Source organism: Rhinolophus hipposideros, assembly GCF_964194185.1.
Source record: "Rhinolophus hipposideros genome assembly, chromosome: X".
In the NCBI taxonomy this organism is placed as follows: domain Eukaryota; kingdom Metazoa; phylum Chordata; class Mammalia; order Chiroptera; family Rhinolophidae; genus Rhinolophus; species Rhinolophus hipposideros.
Window position 1 is genome coordinate 46,346,685 of NC_138046.1, and position 21,360 is coordinate 46,368,044.

Sequence of the window (21,360 nt, forward strand, 5' to 3'; positions counted from 1 at the left end):
TAGTAATCGTACCTACCTGATAGTGTTGTGGCAGGGATTCAATGAGATAATGCATGCCAAGAGAGTGGTGCAGTATTTGGCACACAGCTCAATTAAGGGTAGCTACATATACAAAGGAAGACGTGCTGTCTCTGAAAATTTTCCTTGGTGAGCATTTCTCTAGCTCCGATTTCCCCTATAATGAAATGAGGACTGAGGGCTGAGACATAAGAAAATAAGTGGGGCAAAGTGGTGGACTGTGATGCTTACTCCTTTCCTTTTGGCATTTAGAGGGCAGGATAGTACTGATGGAGTGCCTATGACTGAAGAAAAACAAATCAGTGATGTGTCGAAGGGAGGGGTGATAGGAGGGGAGAAAGTGTTTAAAGTATGGTGAGGGTAGAGGTAGGTTAGGGCATAAAAAGCCATGGTGTTGAAATCATATGAAACATGAAGAAAGAAACAGAGTTAAGTTTAAAAAGTCAAAGGAGGCATAGAAACTTCAAATGGGATTCAAAGGAGAGCTTGGGCAGAAAGGGTGAGAGTTCTGGAAACCACTGTGCCCTTTCTCAGAAATGCTTCTACTGAAGATTGTATGCCAAAAGGCATGAAATATGCTGGTCAGTTTGTTCATCCAAACTTGCTCTTACTAAAAGAACATTCTGCTCTCCATTCACCTGTGCAGAAACCAACCCCAGAGAACCAGGACAAAAACCAGCTTCCTAAATGCAGTCTCTTATGATAGGTTCCTAAGCCACAGCTACTGAAACACCTAGACTTTACCACTTTGGAGAACGGTTTCGTTCCCTCAGGCCAGAAAACCCAGGGGATCTTGTCTCCTGAAATTTACCATGGGAGGAGGGGGTTACAGCTTTCTCTGAATCATCTAATGAACTAATTAACAGATAGGTTTCTTGGGTCCACTCACGGAATCTCAGATTCAGTTGGTCAAAGTGGGGACTCAAATATATTTTTAAAATGACCCCAAGTGATTCTGTCACAAAGCAAGCTTTGACTTTGGAGACAAATATGCTTTGTTTAAATGAAAAGCACTACAATATAGACATAGATAATGTATTCCTAACTATGTCCTCATTCTATGCGTGAGGAGTACGGGACTCAGAGACATTTAAGCACTATTCAAGGTCACACAGCTAATTACTAGCAAAACCAGAACTGGAACCCAGGTCTTTTGCTTCTCGATTCACTGTAAGCTTCATTTACTGAATCTCTTTGCCTCCTAATGAGATTTTCCTTTCTAGTTTAAGTATGGAGAACTAGAACTCCTGGTTCTAATCAGAGTTAAAAAGCAATGCTACCTTTGTGGAACAATTCATGAGAAAACAAAATATGACAACCCCCAGTTGTACTAAAAGCATTAAGCATAGTTTTAAAAGTAAAATAAAATATGACCTTTCCCTTTATGACCATCCATAAGGAGAAATGTATCACATGATTTATGTGTAGAGACCATGCTTATGGCTATAATGTTTCAGTTTTAAATTATTCAGCATTAAAGAAGAGACAGCTAGCTTTAAGATGGGACATTCATTAGCTTAAAAACCAAAGCCTTTTTTTAAGACAGCAAAGATTAATAATTATTTTATCTGGCCTTCAGTTCCTCTGTGAACTATCCTCGCTCTATTCCAAACCTTTAAAAGACAAAACAAATAAATGAAAACAAATAGATAGGCTCTAAAGCCATTTGCCAAATACCAAGATTTTGGTGTTTGCTTTAGGCCAAGAGTAGGGTCTACAGATTGTGGGAAACCACAAATCATAATTATCAATAGTTCAAATAATCCAAATCATTTCTTTGGGGATAATAACCCACCCATCTTCTGACAGCTGAAAGGCATCCCGGGTCAGGCTATCTACGTACCACACTAGGTAAAGTGAATGACGGGTAAGTACAAAGGACATTCAGAAATCTATCAAATTAAGAATCTGTACTTTAAAGGCACCTGTATCTATCCCTAGGGGAGTGAAGTTGCCCAATTTTTAGCCAGCAAGTGTTGGGGCAGGGGATTATGTCCAGAGCGTTTTCCAGAAATGTCCATGTCTCAGAGCATTTCTGCTTTCCAGATGTGTCTTCTCCACCTGTAAAATGAATTGCAACTGTCACCACTCATTCATGTTCCCTTCACTGCTCTGCCACCCCCAAGGAACTTTAAGGTTGCTACTGACTCTCTTCAGACAATGGTAGCTCTTTAAGCCACACAATCACTCTGATTTCCATCTTCTCCTGATCTATAGACCCTACTCTTTGCCTAAAGCAAACACCAAATTCCCCTTGACCATATCTGATTGTTGGCAGAAAAGAGATATAAGAAGCCCAGGAAAAGTGAGGGGAAAGTCTACACCTGTACCTGTTTGCCACTATTCCCTTTGCAGAGGGTGACATCAGTATTTATTTCTGTTAGAATAACTTCTCATAGGAGGGCCTCAAACTGGTCCTCTTTGAAGGACACACATAGGACAGAAGATGACTCCTACACAGCACTCAGCTTCTGGAAAATTCTGGAACCAGTCTAGCTGACCTCAGAGCTCAGTGAAGATGCAGCTGTAGCTTTTTTCCAAGTGTCTTAAGTGGTAGATCTCTAACGTTACCTCGCCATTGTCTAATGCTGTGGCTGCTGCCAGCAGAAATGACTCTAAATGGCCATTCATTTCACAGTGAATTTAGAGGCACTTGATGTTGGAAAATGCTTTTGACACAGTTCTAGAAATGAATTTAAAACCATGTTTGCTTAAATAATTGAAGGTGAAACATGTATTACATGTGTTTCATGTACATTTAGGGATTTCTGTTCCAAATCTTTTGTGGTGCCAAATATGAATTCCTGCCTAGCAATTGATTTAAGAAGCGAAACCTGAATTATCATAAGACATCAAGAGAAGGATCAGAGTGTACTTTTATATACTGTGGTTGAAGTGTAAATTGGTAAAAACACTATAGAGAACAATTTGGTAATATCTAGAAAAAATTAGCAGAACAAATCTAGTCCTGAATTTATCTTAAGGAATTTATCTTAAGGAAATCTAGTTCTGAATTTATCTTAAGGAAATTTATCTTAAGGAATTTATCTTAAGGAAATAATTAGCCAAATGCATATTATATAGACCAAGGATGTTCACTGTGGAATTGTTTGAGGGCTCATAAAGGAATAGAGTGACATTATGATTTTTAAAAATTTCAAACATTGCTGTACAATGAAAGATATTAAAATCAAATTTAAAAGATAAACAATAAACTGCTTAATATTTTTGCAACATAGATAACAGTTAAATAATTACTATCCGAAATATGTAGAAATCCTAGTTATCAAAACGAGAAATAACAACTCAATAGAAAAACAGGCAAAGAATATAAAATAATAACACCGAAGAAATACAGATGGCCAATAAACATATGAAAAGATGTTCAGCCTCACTTGTACTCAAAAAAGATGCAAATAAAAAGGAGATTTTTTTCAGCTATCATATTGTTAAAGACTAAAAAGATCAATAATATGTGAAATTAGTGAGGAAGAGCATGGAAAAATGGCCCTTGTTGGTGGGAATGTAAGTTGCTGCAGCCTTCCTGGAGGGCAATTTGGCAGGCTCTATTAAACACAAAGATGGGCAAACCAAACTCTGAAACAGCAATTTCACTATTGTGAATTTATAGTACAAAAACACTTGCAATAGTATGCAAAAATCCATGTAAAAGGAAGTATATTTCACTAATATTTAATGATTTTTAAAATTAGAAATAATATAAAAATTCATCAATAAAAGTTAAAGAAAGGTATTACGCAACTATTTTTTCAAATGAAATAACTACATGTATACTAGCAGAAAAAGACCTACTGACATACAGTTCAATGAAAAGCATGTTGTAGAACATGTGGGGCATTGGTCACACATTTTATTATTTTATGCACATGAACACATACATGAATATTTATAAAAACATGCACAAAATGATACACACCAAATTGTGAACATAATGGGGGATCAGTGGCGGACTGGCCAGCAACATTCTACTTCATATTTCTATTTTTACAAACTAAGCATATATTATTTAGATCATAAAAATGCTTTTTTTAAACAAGAAGTGAGGCAAGCTGTGCCATCCCCCACAATGTCCAGCTCCCACTCCCAGCCTCTAAAAATGTCCTCTTCAAGGACACGGTGTTCCAGGATCTAAGACAATTTCTAATACCCAAAGCCATGAGCTTTTGCTATTTAGAATTGAACTAAGGGAAGAAACTTTGGAAAGAAGTGGAAGGGTTGTTGAGTTCTTTTAGAAGAGTTTCATTTCATGCAATTATGGCATGATTGACACCCTTTCTAGAATGACCTCACTCTACCATCCATCCAAATCTCCTACCATTCTTCCTGCCATGCCTCCTTCCCCTCACATTTTTCGTAAGATTGGGAGAAGAGGACATGGCTAGTTCATTTCAATTTCTGTTCTGTTTTCACCTGAATTCCAAGATTCAATCCAACACTTTTATCCTAAAGAAATTACCCCCTAGCACTTCCTTTCCCAGTGTATTTGGCACAAGGCTCATCTCAGTACTTCCAATACCCTCCAAGCTAAGGTTGACAATCCTAGCTGTGGGAATCTTTAGTATTTAGGGAGCATCTATAAGTGACCCTAAGCTGTGTACCAACACCAAGAGCCAGCAGAACAGGAGCTCTAGACCTAGATGGCTCTGAAATTACATGCTAGTGTACGTGGGTCCTTCTTTGGGAAGTACATCAATAGCTTTCATCATACTTTCAAGGAGGTTCTTGGCCTGCAAAAAAGTTAATAACCACCAAAGTAGAGGGACTAGTATAATTCAATTGCCCAGTGAGTATCTACGCAGAACACACCGACCTCAGGTTTTCAGCTGGCTGCTTGGCTTGGTGACTCAGACAAAAATATACTAAAGAAGAATGGAGAAAGATAGGTGAAAAGAGGCATGGCCTTTTAGTGTTCCACTAGAAATATGTCTCTCTGATAAAGCTGCCACACAGAGCCCATACTACCCAGGCCTGGACTTGGCCTCCAAGTTCCAGTGAATGAGCAAACCTACACTGACCTAAACAAGAAGATATCTCAGTCTAGTAGGAAGAGCATTAGGAGAGAACAGATATAAGTTCTAACCTTTAGGATGACTTCTGTTCTGTCATGTGGTAGCTTTGTGATCCTAATTAGACAACTCACTTCAGTTCTCCGGTCCTCATTTTCCTCATCCGAACAGATTTGCACCAGATAAATTTCAAAAGCCACTTTCAGCTCTACCATTCTATGAATCTCACCTATTGGACAGGAATTTCCACTAACCTTTCCAGAACAGAGAATGACTTCACTTTTACTTTTGAGTATCACAATCTTAAAGTCATACAGTTTTCTCTTCTGGCTAACCTAAATCCTTTCTACTGCAACTGAAGCTTGTGTACAGAGCACTATAGAACTCGTAAGTCTAATGCTGCACATCAGTCTCTACCCCAAGCCCTGTTTGCAATGATTATTCTCAAGAACTGAACACACAATGTGATATATAGATGATGTATTACAGAACTGTACACTTGAAACCTATGCAATTTTACCAACCATTGTCATCCCAATAAATTTTAATTAAACAAAAAAAAAGAACTCCATTCTTCCTTCAAGCACTTTGTAAAGAAAAGAGGTTGAGGGAATTAACTAAGAGTCAAGGGAATCAGAAAGGGTCAATAGCCACATGAGTGCTTTTTATTTTGCCTTTAAATTTCCTTACAGATGGCCACACCTTCCTATTGGCAAAATGAGCTCCAAAAACTGTGCTCAAGAAACCTTTCTTGAAAACAGGACTCGAGCCCAGATTAGGTGTTGAAGTCACTGGAGATGAACCCTACAGCATCTGTCTTCCAAGATGGCCTTTTAGAACTGCAAGAGAATGAGTCTAAAGGATGAAAGAAACTTTCCAACTAAACTTAATTCTCACCTCCAGCACTCTCCGGTTAGTAGGGTGTGTTCAGATTGATGGGATTTTTCTTTTTTTTTTTTTAAGATTTGATTAAGGAAGGAGAACGTTTATTGGGGGAACAGGACTTTGTTTTTTCCCAAGTCAAGTTGTTGTCCTTTCAATCTTAGTTGTGGAGGGTGCCATTCACCTTCAAGTTGTTGTCCTTTCAGTCTTAGTTGTGGAGGGCACAGCTCAGCTCCAGGAACAGTTGCCCATTGCTAGTTGCAGAGGGCGCAACACACCATCCCTTGAGGGAGTCGAACTGACAACCTTGTAGTTGACAGGACACGCTCCAACCAACTGAGCCATCCAGGAGGTAGCTCAGCTCAAGGAGCTCTGTTCAATCTTAGTTGCAGGGGGTGGAGCCCACCATCCCTTGCGGGACTCGAGGAATTGAACTGGCAACCTTGTGGTTGAGAACCCACTGGCCCATATGGGAATCGAAAAGGCAGCAGTCAGAGTTAGGAGCATGGAGTTGTAATCAACTGAGCCACCAGGCCGGCCCCCAATGGGATTTTTCTTGAGGCGGTACTGATGATACCTCTGCACCAGGAAATTAAAATACACACTGAAATTTTTAGCATGTGAAAGGAAATAAGCCCAGAAATTGAGTCACCCAAGGTTGAATGACGATAGGTCTTTCTAGTAAAAGCAGAGCAGAAATCTGAGACAGTCTGCCAAAAAACAAAGCAGACAGACAGGATTTGGGCCTGAATTATTAGAATAAATGCCTTAATTCTTCACTTCTCTTTCATAAAAACTTTGAGTTTACACGGAGCCTTTCTTCTAAGAAGCTCAAAATCCTTGCAGAGATATTACCATGTTTCCCCAAAAATAAGACCTAGCCAGGCAATCAGCTCTAATGCGTCCTTTGGAGCAAAAAATAATGCAAGACCTGGTCTTACTTTACTATAATATAAGACCGGGTCTAATAAAATACAATATAATTATGATATGATATGATATGATATGATATGATATGATATGATATGATATGATATGATATATGACATAATATGATACTATGTAAAACCGGACCTTATATAATATCAGAGCAGGTCATACATTGATTTTTGTTCCAAAAGAGGCTTTAGAGTTGATTGTCTGGCTAGCTGTTATTTTCAGGGAAACAGCTATCATTACACAATCAAAGTTGTTGAGAGCAATGATTATTATCAGCCTTATTTTACATATCTGGGAAGGAAAGCCTAGAGGAGTGAAGGACTCAGCAAGTTTACACAGCAAGATACTGAGAGACTATGAACTCAGCAAGAAATTCTCTTCCTCAGCATTGCCCAAAAATATTCTTCTCAACACCAATCCAGCCAAAAGCCTATTGAGACACCAGGATTTGTGGGCAAATACATCTGACAAATATTGCATATTCTATTCTCCTGTAGAATCACTATACACATTAGCCTAGTAAAAGCCCTGCAGCAACGACTAACAGAATCAAAGGGAGAAATTGACCAAAACACAATTATACTAGGGGAATTAAATACATCATTGACAGCTATGGATAGATCACCCAAACAGAAAATAAATAACGAAATAGCAGTCCTAAATGACACATTAGATGAAATGGACATCATTGACATATATAGAGCACTACATCCTAAAACATCAGACTATACATTCTATCCGAGTGCACATTGAACATTCTCAAGGATAGACCATATATTAAGACATAAAATCAGCCTCAGCAACAAAGGATCATGCAAGAATACTATGAAGGACTATATGCCACCAAATTCAATAACCTAGAAGATACGGACAAGTTCTTAGAAACATATAGCCACCCAAGGCTGAACCATGAAGAACTGGAAAATCTAAACAGACCAATCTCCATTAAAGAAATTGAATCAGTCATTCAAAACCTTCCCAAAAGCAAAAGACCGGGACCAGATGGCACCACTAGTGAATTCTAACAAACCTTCAAAGAGGATCTAATACCAATCCTGCTCAAACTCTTCCAAAAAATTGAAGAAGAAAGAGTATTCCCTAACTCATTTTATGAGGCCAAAATTACCCTGATACCAAAACCTGGTAAGGAAAACACAAAAAAGAAAACTACAGACCTATATCTCTGATGAATACATATGGAAAAATCCTAAACAAAATTTTAGCAAATCGAATACAACAATGCATTAAAAAGATTATTCAACATGGCCAAGTGGGCTTCATCCCTGGGTCACAAGGATGGTTCTACATCTGCAAATCCATCAATGTGATACATCACATAAACAAAATAAAGTACAAATATCACATGATTATATCAATTAATGCAGTAAAAGCATTGGACAAGATACAACACCCATTGATGATTAAAACACTTAATAAAATAGGTATAGAAGGAAAATACCTTAACATAATAAAGGCCATCTATGACAAGCCCTCAGCTAATCTCATAATTAATGGTGAAAAACAGAAGCCCTTTGCTCTACGTTCAGGAACACGACAGGGCTGTCCCCTATCACCTCTACTTTTCAAAATAGTGTTGGAAGTCCTTGCCAGAGCCATCAGATAAGAGAAAGAAATAAAAGGCATCCAAATTGGGAATGAAGAAGTTAAATTGTCAGTCTTTGCAAATGACATGATGCTATATATAGAAAACCCTAAAGACTCCAACAAAAAGCTGATAGAAACAATCAACGAATACAGTAAAGTTGCAGGCTACAAAATCAACGTACAAAAGTCCATTGCATCCCTATATACTAACAATGAAATCTCAGAAAAAGAAATACAAAAAACCATTCCCTTTGAAATTGCAGCAAAAAAAATGAAATACCTAGAAATAAACTTAACCAAGGATGTGAAGGATTTATATGCTGAAAACTATAAGACATTTTTTGAAAGAAATTGAAGAAAACACAAAGAAATGGAAAGACATTCCATACTCATGGATTGGAAGAATCAACATAGTGAAAATGGCCATATTAACTAAAGCAATATACAGATTTAATGCAATCCCCATCAAAATTACAATCGCATTTTTTAAAGAAATAGAACAAAAAATCATCAGACTTCTTCGGAACCACGAAAAACCCAATAGCCAAAGCAATCTTAAGAAAAAGAACAATGCTGGAGGTATCACACTGCCTGACTTCAGCTTGTACTACCTGGCTACAATAATCAAAACAGCATGGTATTGGCATAAAAACAGACACATAGACCAATGGACTAGAATTGAGAACCCAGAAATAAAACCAGATAAATATGGAGAGATAATTTTTGACAAAGAAGGAAAAAAACATGCAATGGAGGAAAGACAGCCTCTTCAATAAATGGTGCTGGGCGAATTGGATAGCCACGTGCAAAACAATGAAACTGGACTGTTATCTGTCACCATATACCAAAATTAATTCAAAATGGATCAAAGAATTGAGCATAAGACCTCACACAATAAACTGCAAAGAAGAAAACATAGGTACTAAACTTATGGACCTTGGGTTCAAAGAGCATTTTTTGAATTTGACTCCAAATTTGATGGGAGTAAAAGCTAAAATAAACAAATGAGACTATATGAAACTTAAAAGTTTCTGCACAGCAAAAGAAACCATCAACAAAACAAAGAGGCAACCGACTGAATGGGAAAATATTTTTGCAGTATCTCCGATAAGGGTCTCATATCCAAAATATACAAGGAACTCATGAAACTCAACAACAAAAAAAACAAAGAACCCAATTGAAAAATGGGCAGACGATCTGAAGAGAGCATTTCTCTAAAGAGGACTTACAAGTGGCAAAAAGACATACGAAAAAATGCTCAACATCACTAATCATCACAGAAATGCATATAAAAACCACAATGAGATATCACCTCACCCCAGTCAGAATGGCTATCATCAACAAGACAAATAGCAACAAGTGTTGGAGAGGCTGTGGGGAAAAAGGAACCCTCGTACACTGTTGGTGGGAATGCAGACTGGTGCAGCCATTATGGAAGGCAGTGTGGAGGTTCCACAAAAAATTACGAATAGAATTACCATATGACCCAGCAATCCCTTTCCTGGGTATCTACCCAAAGAATTTGAAATCATTTATACATAAAGACAAGTGTGCTCCAATGTTCATTGCAGCTTTGTTTACGGTGGCCAAGACATGGAAACAACCAAAATGTCCTTCGATAGACGAATGGATAAAGAAGTTGTGGTATATATACACAATGGAATACTATTCGGCGTTAAAGAAAGATGATATAGGAACATTTGTGACAAGATGGATGGATCTTGAGAGTATAATGCTAAGCGAAATAAGTCAGACAGAAAAAGCAGAGAACCCTATGATTTCACTGATATGTGGTATATAAACCAAAAACAACAAAAGAACAAGACAAACAAAGGAGAAACAGAAACTCATAGACACAGACCATAGTTTAGTGGTTACCAGACTGTAAGTGTGGGTGGGGGTTGGGAGATGAGGGTAAGGGGGATCAAATATATGGTGATGGAAGGAGAACTGACTCTGGGTGGTGAACACACAATGGGATTTATATAGGATGTAATACAGAATTGTACACCTGAAATCTGTGTAATTTTACTAACAATTGTCACCCCAATAAATTTCACCAAAAAAGTCCTGCAGTAAATAAACCTGTTTCTCCTCAAACAAGAATCTCCCAAATTAAACTTAACCACAAGTCTATTTACATGTGTGTGTGCATGCAGATGTGTGTAACACCTGTGGAACTTGCCTTCTTTGGAACACACATTTGGAAGCACTAGTCTGGCCACTAGACTGATCTGGGTTTTGGCACAGCAGACGAATCAATTCTTCTCCAACTCAAGCTGTGGAGATGTTTCTTAGAAATACTGCCTGATATTTTCTGATATTGACAGCCAGTGAACAAACGACCTCGATGAGCCCAAAAGTACCCAGGCCATCATTTCCTCTGCTGCAGGGCATTGGTCAGTCTAGGGAGGAAGTCCATTCAAGCTCACCAGCTTCTGCTGGAATTCATTTCAAATAGAACTAGGGCTGTTTTTAGTTTTCATTTAAGGGAGGAGATGCTCAGGATGCTGGTCCAATCCCTGAGAGCTTATGCTTTTAACTAGGATAATTTTGTGCCCACCAGGCACTTCCAGTAGAAATCATCCATTTCTCAGGTTCATTTCCGGTGCCATTCATCAGCACCCATACAACAAAAGAGACTCGGAATGTGCCCCTGTTCTGGCTTAATTGCATGAGTATTATAGCAGTCATTATATATCCACATCAAAACTAACATACAGCACAGAATCTTGTGTTATTAATAATTACCAGCGATACTACTAAAAGTACATAAGATGTAAAAGTCCCTGAAGACCTTATCCTGGTTCATTTGTATTTTATATACAATTCAAATGATAAAGGATCACACACAATGGATTCAATATTTATTGATGCTATTTTCACATTTTCTTACAGTATTTATTAAACATCCACACCATAAGGAAAAATGCCTCCATTAAAATTGTTAAGAGTGATGTCATAGGAATGGCAGCAGTGGGGCTCACTTTTTGAGTTCTCCTCTGGACCTTATCACAAACGGGGCATATAACCCATCAAAGGACTCTCTACTCATCAGGCAGAACAGCTAAGTGACGCGAGCAAGGATTACTTGAAGGTCTGCAAATTGGGCGAGCAGGGGAAGAGGGAAGGGAGCGGTGTGGAGACTTGGCCCACATCTGCGGCTGTGGAAAGTCGGCTGGCATCCGCAGCTGCAGAGACGCAGGGGATCCCAGAAAGGAACAGAGAACACAAAAGCCAGGAGGTGGGATCTTTCCCTGCGTCCCACAGCTGATCTCTCATGCAGAGGGGGCAGCTAGTTGGGCCCTAGGTCGGACAAAGGACACAAACTCCATGCCTGTGCCCCTCCCCCTCACTCTTCCAATCCTACCCCCGCCCTTCCAGAGACTTAAACTGGCCCCTGAACTGAGGAGTAGGGTCAGATTACAGAGGAGCCTTAGTCCTCAGGTTCTGGGAAAACTGGCAGGCAGCTCTGACCCCGGAAAGAGGCTGGGAAGAGTGTGATTTTTGCTGGGCTTACAGAGAAGAGACTCCTCTGCCCCCAGCCACTACCTTTTTTGGCCTGTGGGAAGAGTGTGACACGGGTGGGCTGAGAGAGATCAGACCCCTCCATCGCCAGCACCCACCCTTTCTGGCCTGCCTAGGGCGGGGAAAATACAACTGTGGAGGCACTCTCAGGGATCAGAGGTAAGTGCCAGATGCAGCTCCCGGCTTTCAGCAGCTCAGAAATCTCCCGCCCGCCACACACACACTCACACACACACACACACACACACACACACACACACAAATGGAAGAAGTCCCCTAAGACTCAGGAGAACTGGACTCAGGGTTGGTGGTGCTACTCTCAGTGTACACATCTGCAGGCAAGGGCAGAAACTGCACTGACTTTGTAATAACTACCATCCAGACCCCTCAGCCCCACGCATCTAAATCTGCAGTCCCAAAGACACTCTGGGCACCAGGTGACGGGCTCTGCCTGCACAATATGGAGGGACCTCTTTGGTACAGTAGAGAACAACCTGGAGATTACTTGGGCTCAGCTTGAGAGACACAAGATTCAACATATCCAGAGGCCAACTCTGGACCAAACCAGAGTACTACTGGGTTTGACCTACAAGTCACACACCCAGAGGGAATTCTCTACAAGCACAAGAGCCCATAGACCCAAACTACATTTAAGTGGTCAACCCTCACACAGCAGAACACCATGCAGTGGGCAGAGCAAACTCTCACAGCTAGTCAGCCTAGGAGTTAAACCCACCTACTCACAAGTGAAAAGCAATTAAAGATCTTCTCTAACAGGACAATATACACAGCACAAGAGTCACCTTTGAAGCACATGCAGAGGAGAAGAACAAAGTAGTGCAAGTCAAATATAAATGACACATACTACATAAGATAACCCAGCAAGAAATAAGAACTCTAGGGGATCTACCTAATACATCAAAGCAAACACAGAGAATCAGCCAGAATGGAAAAACAAAGAAACATGTCCCAAATAAAGGTACAGAAGAAACCTCAAGAAGTGGAACCAAATGAAACAGAGGTAACCAACCTATCACAGACAGAGTTCAGAACACTGGTGATAAGAATGTTTAAGGAGTTACAGAGAACATAAAGAAGGATGTAGAAATCTTAACGAACAACCAGTTAGAACTAAAGAACACAATTACCGAAATAAAGAACTCATTTGAAGGAATTAACAGCAGGTTAGATGAAGCAGAGGATAGAATCAGCGACTTAGAAGACAAGTTAGCAGAGATCACCCATACAGAACAACAGAAAGAAAAAAAGAATAAAAAACAATGAAGATGGTTTAAGAGATCTCTGGGACAACATGAAGGACAAAAACATGTGCATCATAGGAATACCAGAAGGTGAAGAGAGGAAGCAAGGGATTGAGAACGTATTTGAAGTAATAATGTCTGAAATATTCCTTAACCTGATGAAGGAAACCAACATACAAGCCCAGGAAGTGCAGAGAGTTCCAACCAGGATAAACCAAAACAGGTCCACACCAAAACACATTATAGTTAAAATGGCAAAGCTTAAAGACAAAGAGAGAATCCTAAAGCAGCAAGAGAAAGACAGAGGGTTGCATACAAGGAAATCCCATAAGACTTTCAAATGACTTTTCTACAGAAACATTGAAGGCCAAGAGGGAGTGGCAGAAGATACTCAAAGTGATGAAAAACAAAGGCCTACAACCTAGATTGCTTTATCCAGCAAGGCTATCACTTAAAGTTGATGGAGAGATAAAGAGCTTCCCAGAAAAGAATAAGCTAAAGGAATTTATTACCACCAAGCCAGCATTGCAAGAAATACTAAAAGGACTTCTGTAAATAAAAGAAAGATGAAAACAATCTAACTACACATTGAAAAATGGCAATAACTATGTACCTATCAATAATCACTTTAAATGTAAGTGGATTAAATGCTTGCATCAAGAGACATAGGATAGCTGAGTGGATAAGAAGGCAAGACCCTTGTATATGCTGTATACAAAAGACTCACCTCAGATCAAAAAACACACACAGGCTGAAAGTGAAGGGTTGGAGTAAGATATTTCATGCAAATGGAAATGAGAAAAAAGATAGAGTTGCAACACTTATATCTCACAAATTAGACTTTACAATTAAGAACATATTAAAAGAAAAAGATGGGCAATATAATAATAAAGGGATCGATCTGACAAGAAGACATAACCCTAGTAAACATCTATGCACCCAACATAGGAGCACCTAAATATATAAAACAGATATTGACTGACATAAAGACAGAGATCAAAAGAAACACTATCATAGTAGGGGACTTCAACACACCTCTGACAACAAGGGACACGTCTTCCAGACGAAAATCAATATGGAAACAACAGCCTTAAATGACACATTAGACCACTTGGATTTAATCGATATTTTCAGAGCATTTCACCCCAATGCTGCAAAATACACGTTCTTCTCAAAGGCACATGGAACATTTTCCAAGATAGACCATATGTTAGGACACAAAACTAGTCTTGATAAATTTAAGAAAATTGAAATCATACCAATTGTCTTCTCTGACCAAAGTGCTATGAAATTAGAAATGAACTACAGGAAAAAACTGGAAGACACACCAATTTATGGAGGCTGAATAACATGTCACCAGATAATGAATGGATCAAGTATGAGATCAAGGAAGAAATCGAAAAAAATGAAAATAAAAACAAGACGACCCAAAATCTATGGGATGCCACGAAAGCAGTCCCAAGAGGGAAATTCATAGCATTGCAGGCCTACCTAAAGAACCAAGAAACATCACTAATCAACAGTTTGTTTTCACACTGAAGGAATCTGGAAAAAGACAGGGAAAATATGCCCAAAGAGAGCACAAGGAAGGAGACAATAAAGATCAGAGCAGAAGTAAGTGAAATAGAAACCAGAAAAACAATACAAAAAATCAATGAATCCAAGAGTTGGTTCTTAGAGAAGATAAACAAAATTGACAAACCTTTAGCCAGACTCATTAAAAAAAAGAGAGAGGACCCAAATTAATAAAATCAGAAATGAAAGAGGAGACATGACAAGAGACACCACAGAAATACAAAAATAATTTAAGAAATTATTTTGAGCAACTATATGGCAACAAATTTGAAAATCTGGAAGAAATGGACAATTTTCTAGAGGCATACAACTTTCCAAGGCTAACTCAAGAAGAAGCAGAAAACCTGAATAGACTGATTACCACCAGGGAAATTGAATCAGTAATCAACAATCTCCCAACAAACAAAAGCTCTGGACCCGATGGCTTTACAGGTGATTTTTACAAAACATTCAGAAAAGAATTATCACCTATTCTCCTCAAGGTCTTTCAAAAAATCCAGAAGGAGGGAAGACTCCCAAACACTTTTTTACGATGCCACTATCATCCTGATCCCAAAATCAGGAAAAGACACCACTAAAAAAGAAAACTACAGGCCGATATCTCTAATGAACATAGATGCAAAAATCCTCAACAAAATATTAGCGAACAGAATTCAGCAATACATTCAAAAGATCATACACCATAATCAAGTAGGATTCATCCCTGGTATGCAAGGGTGGTTCAACATCTGCAAATCAATTAATGTGATACACCACATTAACAAAATGAAAAATAAAAATCACATGATCATATCAATAGACGCAGAAAAAGCATCTGATAAATTCCAGCAGCGATTTATGATAAAAACCCTTAAGAAAGTGGGAATAGAGGGATCACATCTCAACATAATAAAGGCCATATATGATAAACCCACAGCTAACATCATACTCAATGGAGAAAAGCTAAAACCATTCCCTCTAAGATCAGTAACAAGGCAAGGTTGCCCACTTTCTCCACTTCTATTCAACATAGTGCTGGAAGTTCTAGCCGCAGCAATCAGACAAGAGAAAGAAATAAAAGGCATCCAAATTGGTAAGGAGGAAGTAAAATTATCATTATATGCAGATGATATGATACTATATACACAGAACCCTAAAGACTCCACCAAGAAACTATTAGAGCTGATAAATGAATTTAGTAAAGTAGCAAGATATAAAATTAATATTCAGAAATCAGTTGCATTTGTATATACCAATAACAAAACATCAGAAAGAGAAATAAAAAAGCAATCCAAATTTACAATTGTTCCAAAGACTATAAAATACCTGGGAATAAATTTAACTAAAGAAATAAAAGATCTGTACTCAGAAAATTATAAGACACTGAAGAAAGAAATGAAAAAGATACAAATAGTTGGAAACACATACCATGATCGTGGATAGAAAGACATAATATAGTTAAAATGTCCATACTGCCTAAGGCAATATACATATTCAACGCAATTCCTATCAAACTACCAGGGACATTTTTCACAAAAATAGAACATATAATCCTAAAATTTATATGGGACGATAAAAGACCCCGGATAGCCTCAGCAATCTTGAGAAACGAGAACAAAGTGGGAGGTATAACAATGCCTGACTTCAAATTATACTACAAGCCTACAGTAATCAAAACAGCATGGTACTGGCATAAAAACAGACACATAGATCAATGGAACAGAATAGAGAGTCCAGAAATAAATCCATGCCTATATGGCCATTTAATATACAACAATGGAAGCAAGAATTTACTGTGGGGTAAAGACAGTCTATTCAATAAATGGTGCTGGGAAACCTGGACAGACACATGCAAAAATATAAAGCTGGACCACCTCCTTACACCATATACAAAAATAAATTCAAAATGGCTTAAAGACTTAAATGTAAGATCTGAAACCATAAAATACCTAGAAGAAAATATAGGAAGAAACTTCACAGACATTAGCCGGTGTAAGATTTTTACTGATAAATCCCCTTGCACAAGGGAAGTAAGAGAAAAAATAAACGTGGGATTACATCAAACTAAAATGTTTTTCACAGCAAAGGAAACCATCAATAAAACAAAAAGGGATCCTACTGAATGGGAAAATATATTTGCCAATGATATATCTGATAAGGGGGTTAATATCAGAAATTTATAAAAAAAAAAAAACCTCACTCAACTCAACTCCAAAAAAACAAGCAACCCAATTAAAAAATGGGCAGAAGACATGAAGAGACATTTTTCTAAGAAGGACATACAGATGGGAAACAGGCATATGAAGAAATGCTCAATCTCACTAACCATCGGAGAAATGCAAATAAAAACCACAATGAGATACCACCTCACCCCAGTCAAAATGGCTATCATCAATAAATCAACAAACAACAAGTGCTGGAGGGGATGTGGAGAAAAGGGAACGCTTGTGCACTGTTGGTGGGATTGCAGATTGGTGCAGTCACTATGGAAAACAGTATGGAGGTATCTCAAAAATCTGAAAACGGAACTACCTTGTGATCCAACAATTCCAGCCCTGGTATCTATCTGGAGAAATCCAAAACTCCAATTCAAAAATCTTTATGCACTCCTATGTTTATTGCAGCACTATGCACAATAGCCAAGACATGGAAACAACAGAAATGCCCATCAGTAGATGACTGGATTAAGAAAGTGTGGTACATTTATATAATGGATTATCACACAGCCATAAAGAAGAAAGAAATCTTACCATTTGCAACAACATGGATGGACCTGGAGAACATTATGTTAAGTGAAATAAATCAGACAGAGAAAGACAAATACCATATGATCTCACTTATATGCGGAATCTAAAGAAAAGAATAAGTGAATGAACTAATCAGAAACAGTTTTAGAGACATAGAGGAAAAACTGAGGGTTGCTAGATAGGCGGGGGGTGGGGGGATAAGGGGGAAAGTGAGGGGATTAGAAAACAGTCGATAACCACAAGATGGCCACGGGGTTTGAAAATTAATTTGGGGAACGTAATCAATAATGTTGTAAAGATTTTGTAGAGTATCCAATGGACACGTGTCCCACTTGGGAGACCACCTCAGTCATGATGTAGATGCCTGATCACTGCACTATACACCTGAAGCTGAACAATAATGAATGCCAACTATAATTTTACATATATACATGTGTATATATATATATGTATATATGTATATATATATACATATATACATATATATATATATATGTATGTATGTATGTATGTACTTACAAGAAGCGGAGTACAGCATTAGGAATAGAGATAGTGGAAATGTAATGGCTCTGTGCGATGTCAGAGGGATAGTGGATGGGGGGAGGAGGGTTCACACAGTGTGAAGGATATAAATGATAATCGTCTAAGAATTACTTTGTCTTATGCACCTGAATCTAATTTTAAAAATTGTTAACTTTTTGTGCAAAATTTAAATGTAATACAGGTATAACTTTGTTTGGTATACCATCCATTAGCTATGTGAATAATTCTGTATAAGTGCATTTTTGGTAATATCATTCACTGTAAAGGTCAGGGGACATTGTTATTTAAGATGATCTAGTTATGAATCCTTTTATAAAACAACACACTCTACAAGGTGAGTATTGTCCATCTAGTTGATTTATCTTATAAATCCATATTTATGCATACCATATTTGCTTAAAGCAAGACACACTATTAATAAATGAGCTAGACTTTCTTAAGATGGGATGTTTTCTGATCCTTATCAATCTGCAATACTAGATTCTTTTGTATTCAACATTAATCACTATCCAAGTCCAGGGAGATTCATTCTGAATTGGTTGAAAATGTGACAGTAACACTTCTGAGGACCCCCTACAATCTGATTTAACTATGACCCCTCTGTCTTTAGACATGTTGTTCTTTCAACTTAGCCACCTGGTGAATTAATTCCTCAAGACTCACTCAGATGTCACTTACCCTGTGAAGCCTTTCTTGATCATACACCCTACCCCCAACCAGGCATCCTTCCTCTGTGCTCTCACAGTACCCTGAATGTCCCTTGTCATACTCTACTGTAATTAACTGTTTACACACTCTATCTTGCCTACCAGGCTGTGCACTCCCTGAGAGCTGAGATGATGTTTTATTTATTTATTCATTTCCATGCTTGCAATACTTAACATTACTATGGGGCACATAGCAGTTGTTTAATAAATGTCGGTTGTTTGAATGATCACTATCCGTAACTATATATTTTAGCACCCCCCAAAAAGCAATGTTTTATTAAAACCACAAATAAAAATTTCAAAGAGAAGTTTTAGCAGTTTTGTTCCTTGTTATTGATCTCTTCTTTCTTTGATTAAAAAAATGACCATACCAATTCACACCTACAGTTCAAGAAAGGAAAATAAACACAAAACAAACAAACAAAAAACCCTTTATACACAATTCACAACTAATACAGAGGTGCATTTTGTATGTTCCTTTTTCTCCAAACATACAACTATATCCTAACCTACAATTAACATCGCTGCAGTAAAGAAGAAACAAGGATCCACTATTTAAAGGTAGGGGGGGGTTACTGCAGGGATCACTATAACAGCTTTGGATCCTCATTGACTGACAGACAGAAACCTGCTAAGAAAGTTGGGCATCTTTGGGAGAACAATAATGATGTAATTAGGACTTGGTCAACCTGTCTAGAAATTTCCACATACATAATATCCTAAGAAACCGCCCCAGCGGGGGGGATTTCCATCACTTTGAAACCATCGTTACCCTTCCAATGTGGGCAGGACAGGTTGGACCTGATCCGCCTGCATATTACTGCAATCTGGCTTGGCATGGGATGATACCCAAGGACATTTTATGCCAGGAGTAGCCCAGCCCCACTGCGCGCGCGTGCAGGCAACCCCCCCCCCCGCATGCGCGCGTGCGCGCTCACAGACACACACACCACTCCAACTCACACTCACTGAATCTCATACAAAACCCCACCATCTCTGTGGCACACACCACTGCATTCCTGTGAGCCCTGTCATACACAGGGAGTGTCCCCTCACATTTTCTCACTTCCCTAGTCTGCCTGACCCACACCCCACACCTCCCGCAGACCTCAGCCTAGCTTGGAACTGGAAGCTGGTGAGGACTGGTTTCCGTTGTATGTAACAAAGCCCCATGCACCCAGGTGCCCCACTGGATTGACTCCATCCATCTCTCCCCTCCCCCATCATGAGCTCCCAGAACAAGAGACAGCTCAGCTCTAAGAAGTAGATTTGGAGAGTGAGGGTGCAAAGAAAGAGAGCTTTAGGGGTGGGCGGGGGCAGGAGTCCAGACAGCTTCAGTGTTCTCTCACCGTGAAGCAAGAGAGACGGATAACTGGCAAAGGGACCGAGATGCCTTCTAACCCCGTTACATCCTATCTATTCATAGAAAAAGACCCCAAACTGAGAAATAATATACCCTCCTGTCCGCCCCGTGCCCTCCCAGCAGCTCTTCAAGCCACTGGCGCTCCAACAGCCCGCAACAAAGCGTCCCCCACACAGACCTGTTCCAGCCTCTTCCTGACGAAAGCGAGGGGGAGCCGCTGCTGATGGTTCTGCCCTTCGCCGCCAGGCAGGAGTCTCCGGGAGGTGGAGCGGGAACTCGGGGAAGAAGGACTAGAGGGGATAGGAGACACAGCAGCAGCGACGGCGGCTGTGGCAGCAGTAGGAGGAGGCTGTTTCTGTGGCAGCTGCTAAGAATGCTCTGGCGAGAGGCAGGGCTGGGCGCGTGGGGCGTAGGCTCACGTGCGCCCCATGGCCCCGGGTTGCGCGCGCGTCTGTGTGTGTGAGAGCATCTGGGTGTATTTTGACTGTGATTGTTCCAATTCCGACGTAGTCTAGAACTTGTGGTTCCTGCATCCAGGCGGAAGTGAAACCCTTTCAGTCTCCCAAGCCTGACTGTGCTTGCAGGGGGGTGGGGGTTGGGGGAGAGAGACCAAGAGCTGGGAGGAGTTAAGTACCAGAGCCCCAGGCCTGACATTAAGGTCCACATCCCTTCCTTCAGTCTTATTTCTGGGAACTGGTAGCTTGCCACTGCACACATCTATGGAAATCCTATAGCCATGGAGGATAGAAAGAGACCAAGGACAGTCACTACCACCAACACATTGTATTGTGTGAGTGCTCACACTGTGCTGAGTGCTGTCTGGATTACCCAGCAGGCGATTTCTGTTGTAATTTGGGATTGACTTTCATCAGTTGTTGTGCCCATATCTTCATACAGGATCTACATTCCGCTTTTTGTCCTATCTCTCATTCCACTGCAATATCTCCGTGCTTGAAACCAAGGTGTCATAAAATCAATTCCCTACTTTTTAGTCTGCTTACCCACCAGCATCATCCAGGCCACTGGCTTTACTGGCTTCCAGGGTGTCACTTAACTCACATGCCACTCCCCCTCTAGGAGTGCCATACTCAGTTTAGATGAGAACCAAGACTGGTTTCCTGTGGATCCAGCAGAAAACCCAGTGTGGATATGCACTTCTAAAGCTAAGGGAAAACAACTATGAGA

At 39.5% G+C, this 21,360-nt stretch overlaps 1 protein-coding gene across 5 annotated transcripts in view; it reads right to left on the reverse strand.

Moving 5' to 3' along the window:
* Positions 1-20,547, reverse strand: part of PAK3 (p21 (RAC1) activated kinase 3) — a 530,673-nt gene extending 510,126 nt beyond the window's left edge. For all 5 annotated transcript variants that reach the window (XM_081044041.1, XM_081044039.1, XM_081044038.1 and 2 more), the window contains exon 1: positions 20,354-20,547. The gene's annotated coding sequence lies outside the window, so the exon portion shown is untranslated. The remainder of the gene's footprint in view (positions 1-20,353) is intronic.
* Between the last annotated feature and the right edge of the window lie 813 nt (positions 20,548-21,360).